This window comes from Echinops telfairi, unplaced genomic scaffold (assembly GCF_000313985.2).
Source record: "Echinops telfairi isolate 266 unplaced genomic scaffold, ASM31398v2 ScPeMD7_4;HRSCAF=17, whole genome shotgun sequence".
NCBI lineage: Eukaryota > Metazoa > Chordata > Mammalia > Afrosoricida > Tenrecidae > Echinops > Echinops telfairi.
The window spans coordinates 2,058,411-2,066,566 of NW_022103900.1; the positions used below are offsets into that span (position 1 = coordinate 2,058,411).

Genomic DNA, 8,156 nt, shown 5'->3' on the forward strand with positions numbered 1-8,156 from the left:
GCCCCTTACCTGGCCCGGAAGGAGCGGCGTGATAGACACGGCAGGCGGGCCCGGAGCCCGGCAGCCCCACCCGGAGGACCCCCAGTGGAAAGCTGCACGGGAATTGTGGCTGCGGTTCTGTGCACGGCGAGAAAGGCGATAAGCTACCTGTTGGCAGAGAAAGGTGCTAATAATGGTGGACCGGGCCTTAGCGCCGGTTCAAGTGCACGCTTCATTTATTCCTTCTCCAAGAGTTTGCTGGGCACTAACACTCGCTTGCTAGGGACTTGGGGATGGAGCCACATAGACAGTTGTGGGTGCACCCAAGCCACCTTCCAAACTTGTGAAAGTGCGAACTTTGCTAGTGCTATTCTTTCATTTATCCGAGCCATCCTATGAACTGGGGCTTTTCTGTTTTGCAGATGAGAAAATTGAAGATCAGCATTGCTTCAGATGACCTAGGAGTGTGTGGAAGAAGTCACCCTGCTGTCAGAAATGTAAGACTCGGTTTCCAGGTCTCCGGGGGCACGGAAGAAGCCCCTCTCCAGAAAGGATGGGTTATTTGAAGTGACGCCCAGGACCGTTGGCATTGTCCTTTCCTATGCTTACATTTTCAGGTCTGTTAGGTGGAGCTCTTGCCTCTGTGTGGGTGGGTGGGTGGGATGAAGGCTCTCACCCTATGGGCAGGGGGTGGGGGTTCAAGTGAGATATTGCCTCTTAGCGGAACTTTCTCCTTGTAGGGATTCCACCAAGGGAGAACAAATACAGGGTGTTCTGTGAAATTGAGAGAGGGACTTTCTGTTCTTTCCATGCTCATGTTCACTAACATCTAACTGATATTCAGCACTTCCTTCCATGTGGAGGCAGGCAAAAACCACAGTGGCGTTAGGATAAGTATCTGTGACTTAGTCACCAATGGAAATCATAGGGTTTTGTTTTGTTTTGTTTGTTTTGATACAGCCTCATTGTTGCACCTATCTCAAAATATTCCTGACACTCATCCCAACCTCAGATTGCAGTGCGTATTCCACCTGCAGCAAGGTTTGTAATGAAATCCGGCAATAAAGAAGCATTCATCCTGCTCTGGCACAAATGTATCAACAGCTTCATAATTGTCTTTCAATAGGATTACTCTCCTATGCAGCCCCGTGTGTTTTATGTTTGCCTCGACACACTGTATTGTGATGAAGTTGACCCATATCTCACACCATGGATGATTAGTGACCTAAGAAGGAAGTCCAGAAACTCTGAAAAGAGAAACACAAACCCAAAGCTTCAAGACCTCGTTTTTCACAATGGAGACCCAGATATGGGATCACAAGCTTAGCAGCAAAAGGAAGTATAGATACATTGGGCTTCATAAAAATCAAAGACTTGGGGGGGGGTGTAAAGGGAAGCTGATATCAAGGAGTTCAAGAAGGAAGAAAATGTTTTGAAACTGATTGTAGTAGCAACTGTACAAGACTGTTTGGTGCAATTGAACTGTGGAATGATATGATAGCCGTAAGAGCTTCCAATAAAATGGTTTTGGGGGAAAAAAAAAAAAACTTTTGTACATCAAAGGACCTTGTCAAAAAGTGAAGGGGCAACCTACAGAATGAGAGAGAATATTTGGTAATCATACACAAAGAAATGTGCTCATTCAGCAGTCGGGAGCTGCTGTAGCAATATGTGTGCCTTATTAACCTAAGATTCTATATCTGATACAAAATCTAGACTATAAAAACTCAAAAAATGCACTACCATAAAGTCAATTCCAACTCATAGCCACCCTACAGAATAGAACTCACACCAAACATACAAAATAGAACTGACCCCGGGTAAAGACTGTAAAACTTTTACAAGTGTAGAAAGCCTCATTTTGTCTCCAGTGGTGGTTTTGAACTGCTAACTTTGAAGTTAGGAGTAACCCACTACCCTGCCAGGGCTCCTAGACTATAAGAAGAATAACAGATCAACAGGATTAAAACAAACCAGTTTTAAAATGAGCACAGGACTTCAGTAGACATTTCTCCAAAGAAGATATGCAGATACCTAGATGCTGAAGGGTCATTAAAAAGAGAAGAAAAAGTCCCAAAACTCTGCCACTGAGTTAATGGTGACCCATAATGACTCTATAGGACAGAGTTTCGGAGGCCGTCATCTGACGGGAGCAGAAAGCCTCATCTTTGTTCCTCACAGCAGCTGATTGATCTGACCAGCAACTTGCTTCCTCCGGAAATGATTGACACCAACCAGTTCTTTTTGATGCTGTGTCTTCCTTCCATCTTTCCCATGGTTCAATATCTTGTCCATCCCATGCCATCAAGTCAGTTCCGATGTATGATGACCCCATAGAGCAGGGTAGAAGGGCCCTTGTGGGCTTCCAAGACTGTAACTCTTTACAAGAGTAGAAAGTTTCCTCTATTTCCTATGGAGCAGCTGGTGGTTTCAAACGACCAACCTTGCGTTTAGCAGTCTGATTCAATAATTCACCTCAAGGCTTGAATATTTTGTTCAGTTCTTTCAGTTTGAAAAATTGCATGCTTGTTCTTTTTGGTTTTCTGTCTCCAGGTCTTTGTATATTCCATTATAATATTTTCTCTTCTTCAGTTGCCCTTTGACATCTTCTGTTCCACCCTTTCACTTTATCATTTCAGCTTCCATTGCCACATTCAAAGAGCAAGTTCCAGAGTCTCCTCTCCCATCCACATTTCTCTTTCTTCATGTCTATTTAATGGCCTTTGCTTTTGCATGTATGCTGTCCTTCATATAATCTCACAGCTAGGCTGGTCATTTATGTTCCATGCAACAAACCTGTTCTTGAGATGGTCTCCGAATTCAGGTGGGATATACTCAAGCTTGTCCTTGGCTCTCTTAGACTTGATTTTAAATCTCTCCAGCTTCAACTTGAATTTGAATAAGAGCAACTAGTAGTCTGCTCCAGTCAGTCGTTGGCCTTGTTCTTTCTGATGATACTGAGCTTCTCCATCACCTCTTTCTGTAGACGTATTTGATTTGACATCTTCATTCCCTTCAGTGAGGTGCACAGGTGTGGTACTGTTTATGTTATTGGAAAAGAGTGTTTGAAATTAGTAACTCTTTGGTCTTGCAAAATTGTTTCATTCAATCTTGGCATTGTTTCTACTACCAAGCCCATATTTACATTCAAGGTCAATATGACCCAATAATTTCATTCCTTGGTATATAAACAAAACCACTCAAACATATATGTGTATGGTGTTCATTGCATAAGGTGACCAGACGTCCCACTTTTGGTGGGACAGTCTCAATTTGTAACAATTTTTCCTGCGTCCCGCGGCATTTTATAAAAGTCCCGATTTTTGGAAAGAATGCACGACAAGCTAGGGTATACCGTTTTCGGCTGCCATGTGGCTATTTCGCCAGGATATGAGTTTTATCATTGGTGTCCCGCTTCACCAATGTTAAAATCTGGTCACCTTATCATTGCACGTTGATTTTCAATAGTCAAAAGGGAGAAATAACCCAAGAGTCCATTATCAGATGAGTAAAAAAAAGTGGAATATGTGCATAATGGAATATTACAGACATAAATACTGGTAAATAGAATGGATGAACCCTGGAGACAGGCTGAGTGAAATAAGTCAGACCCAAGCCAAATACAGTCCAAACTGGGATGCAGGGCTTTTAAATTCCATCAACAATCTTGGTGATGATATTTTGAACAGACATCTTGAGAAGGTTGAGTACCTTTTAATGGCAGTTATCGAGTAAACTAGAATATCTACAGAGTGGTTGGGTTACACGTTGGGCTGCTAACCACAAGGTCAGCAGTTTGAAACCACCAGCAGGCCCATGGGAGAAAGATGAGGTTTTCGACCCCTGTAAAGATTCAAAGTCTCAGAAACCTATAGGGGAAGTTCTACTCTGTCTTATAGGGTCGCTATAAATCAGCATTGACTTAATGGCAGTGAGAGATTAGGGAATATCTACAAGTGATATTTCATGCAAGCTCACTGCAAATTAGCCTTCTTCCTGTTAAGCACATACTGTTCTAGAACCATGCAGCCCAAGCAATTATAGTTAGTGCATAATGAGCCTCACTGCAGGGTGGGGCTCAGCTGGGACCCCTCATGTGACAGTATAGTAAAAGTTACTGAAATACAGAAATCCTGCTGAATTGGTTGGTAAAAGCTGCTGCCCTGAACTCTCTGAGTCTAACTGGCCCTGTCTTGGCAACTTCCCCGGTGGGGGCTGTGGGGTGGGGTGGGAAGTGCCTATGAACTTCCTCAGCACACAGCAGCTAAAGCCCCCAGGCTCTACAGATTCCTTCTGATGGGCTCTGGCCACTACATACCAGCTATTAATTATTTTGAATATCCCTCTGCATATGAGTAATGTTGTGGACCATTCACTGCTTCCTTCCCGGGATCTATGCTTATTTACTAGATGATATCAGAATGACCAGTCATCTACTCACTCCCAAGGGCCCAATGTGCTCAAATTGAAAATGTAATTAGCAGGCTAATATTGCAACTAAATGTTTGCCCGCTGCCATTGCCTGTGCGTAGGAGTCCTGGTGGTGCAGTGGGTACATGGGCTGCTGCCCTCAAGGTCAGTGGTTCAGAAACTACCAGCCACTGGGGAGAAAGATGGGGCTTTCTACTCCCATAAAGGGTTACTGTCTCAGAAACCCACAAGGGCCATTTTGCCTTGTCCTATAGGATCAGCATGAGGTGTTTTGCAGGGGTCGATAGCGCCAAGTGCACTGCTGAATTAATTGAGGCTTGTGTGGAAAAGACTGAGATCATGAAAAACAACGATCAGACTTAGATTTGCTCTGGGGCAATGCCAAGTGCCCATCACAGAGGAAAAACTTAGTGTCACTCGTACTTATCACAGATTTCCTGCCTGAGATACCAAACATTCTTGAACTTGAGTCAGACTTGAAGACTGCGCCTGCATGATAATCTCGTTGAAGACTGTCAGCTCGTCCTGACACACCATCAAGCTCCGTGACTCAGTTGTGCTGCTGTGGTGAAGCAGAGTAGGGCCAAGCTCCACCAGTAGCTCCGGGATCTGCTGAGGAGGATGCCAGTCTCTGAGACCAAAGGCACGGACGAGTGCAGGACGGGGGACCACAGTGTGTGAAAAACCTGAGACACAAAGACCCTTATCTGGAGTCAAACACAGAGAGAGCTTGACGAGAAAGGTGTGCTGTCCAGTTAAGGGAGTGTGTGTGTGTGTGTTGTGTGCATGCATGTAACACTCATGTAACAACAAAAAAGATGTGCATCTTGCAGGAAACAAATATTAAAGATTCCCTGCTGTAAAACTGATTTCAACTCATAGTGACCCTGGGGCTGTGAATCTTCATGGAAGCAGACTGCCACATCTTTCTTCCAAGGGGCAGTGGGTAGATTCCAACAATCAACTTTCCAGTGAGTCGTTGGGAGTTTTAGCCACTGCACCAGGAGGGCTCCTTACTACATTGTAAAGGAAAAGAAAGAAAAAAACCTGTATAGTTTCAAGACGGTAAATCTTTGCAAGAGTGACAGGTTCATCTTTCTCCTGGGAGCAGGTGAGGGGTGCAAGTGGCCAACTTTGAGGTTCACGGCTCAGTGTTTACCCCAGCGCTCCTTTACATTTCAAGAAGGTTCCTCGGATCCCATGCACTGGCAAAGTGTGGCACATTCTAGAATTGGCTGATTAAAAAGCAAACAAGAAATACTGAGGACATGATTATAATATAGAAGAAGCTTGGAAAGACTGAAGGTTTACCTACCTGGAAGTGGAAGCTACAAAGAGAGGTGTTCACATAGATGAGAGCTTTTGAAATTCTTGTATTTTACGAGTACGTTTTTCAAAAGGAAATTATTCCTCTGAGTTTAGGTCCTACTTTTAATGGGACACTTTTAACTTATTTCAAAATAACAGTCACTTGTAGCAAAGTCTGAGGATCCAAAGTTACTAAAAGAGCTGCACTGTCATCAATCTGAGTCCAAGCTAGAGCCACCCTATGGGACAGTGTAGCACTGCCCCTGTGGGTTTCTGAAGCTGTAACTCTTGACAGGAGTAGAAAGCCTCTTTTTTCTCCCACAAACATCTACTGGTTTTGAACTACTGACCTTGAAGTGAGCAGCCCAACCCGTAACCCACTATACCACTAAGGCTCCTTGACCCCAGGTTACGTCTGATATATTTTCTATTTCCTGAGACTGGCTCTGGTCATTTTTCTATCAGGATCACTGTTGTATTGACTTCATCCTTACCAACAGTAGAGAACATCTAAATTACTGCTTTTACCTAATAAAGATTTATTCTTGAAGACAACTCTTGATTTCCCTTCTGGTTGTAGTAGACTAGCAAACCAACAGATTCTGTGGTGCCCTTGAACAAGAGGTCGTGTATCAGTGTGGTCACTATGTGGCTAACAGAACCCAGGTTCAAGTCTTATCTGTACCGCACACTCGCTTGCAGAAGGTCTGAGGTCTGCGCCACTAAGACAAATCATCCCCTCTCTCTACGGCTCAGTTTCCCCGCTACAAGTGCAGAGAATTAAAGCAGTAATCCCAGAGATGCCGTAGGGAATTAAGAGAGTTCAAGTGCTCTAGCGCACTTAAAATGCCATGTCAAAAGCAGAGCCTCCACCTGTCTGCAGGCTTTAAAGTAGGGCTTGTAGATGCTATGCACTGACCCACAGTGGGGCGAGGGGCTTTTCAAGAAGCTCGTGGATAATTTCTATTATCTTTTCATTGCAGTTGTCTATGAAATGTGTAAGCTCTTTAAAAAAAAAAAAGTAAGAAATTTGTAAGCCCTCTCATATACCTATAGTTTCGAAAACTAGATGTAACAGTGGGGACTTCGAAAAGTTCATGGGAAAATGGAATGAAAAGATATTGGGATTTTTCCGTGAACTTTTTGAAGCCCTTTCCTATATAGTAAACTGCAGTAAATAGTAATCCTGTTATTCAGTGGTAGATTTTTTTCCCCCGAAAAAGAAAAGGCATTTTTGTGTATTTCTTTGTCTCTATGTAAAAGTGTTCAGGGGTTTTGTCTTACACACACACACACACACACACACACACACATCTCCACGAAGTTGATTCCTACTCGTTTTTTCCCCACCATAGACTTCGATGCTTTAGTTTTAAACAAGGGGAAGCAGTTCATTTGCTCACAGTATATATTTTACAGAGATGAATAGGGACCAGCCTGCCTTTGGTTGGGGTTACTAGATTCCAAACTGCCAGCTGTATCTTATTTTAACACCCAAATCTATTTTTTAACCCAAATCTATTTTAAAGTAAATTTTATTTGAATGTTTCTAATTCACTTACAGTGAGCTCATTAACGAGTTGTGAAATGTTTCACATTGCCATTTTGGATGGAATGGCTTCATTGTTTAGGGGTTTTTCCAAGTTTGTTTTGAGGGGGTTTTTCCAAGCCAGGAGTAAACTTAACCCTGCAGCGCATCCAGCTGACTCTAAAGCCGGACTCCTGAGGCTGGGTGGAATCTCTCCCAGCCATCTTTTGCGCAAACATGAAGCCACGTGCATTTCCTGTCATGCGCAAAGCAATCTTGAAAGGCTAAGTATGGTGTAAACATTTTTTTCTCTCTTAGTCTCTTTAAAGACAAAATGTGCTTGTCTCATACTGAAATAGTTTTTTTCAGTGAATAAATGGAAAGACAAGCTGATTCTGCATCGGGACTTGAACATGTCATCTCCCCAAACCAAACGTATTGCCATGGCGTCGACGCTGACTCATAGCGACCCTATAGGACAGGGCAGAAAGTGCCCCTGCAGGTTTCTGAGACAGTCACTCTTTCTGGGAGTAGACAGCCCGGCTTTTCTCCTGGGGAGCAGCTGGTGGTTTCCAACCCTTGAGCTTGGGGTTAGCAGCCCAACTTGTAACCACCCACTGCACCTCCCCAGAGCGTGTCAGCTCAGAGCAAGGGAGGCACTCGAGACAGGCAGCTTCTGAGCTGAGGCCCTGGACCATGCTACATACCTCTCTGTGGGTCTCAGACGTCCCATCTTCTAAATCAGTGGTTCTCAACCTTCCTAATGCCGGGACCCTCTCATACAGTTCCTCATGTGGTGGTGACCCCCCAACCATAAAATTATTTTCGTTGCTACTTTATCACTGTCATTTTGCTACTGTTATGAATCAGGCGACCCCTGTGAAAGGGTCATTCAACCCCCAAAGGGGTC

The 8,156-nt window shown here is 43.9% G+C and overlaps 1 long non-coding RNA gene across 2 annotated transcripts; it reads left to right on the top strand.

Moving 5' to 3' along the window:
* The first annotated feature begins 68 nt into the window (after positions 1-68).
* LOC123522734 lies at positions 69-1,575 on the top strand. 2 transcript variants are annotated; one of them, XR_006680954.1, is made up of 3 exons: positions 69-163; positions 402-596; positions 940-1,575. It is a non-coding gene; the product is annotated as an uncharacterized LOC123522734 (long non-coding RNA). The 2 variants fall into 2 exon arrangements; XR_006680955.1 differs by having other exon boundaries at positions 402-476.
* Positions 1,576-8,156: the final 6,581 nt, after the last annotated feature.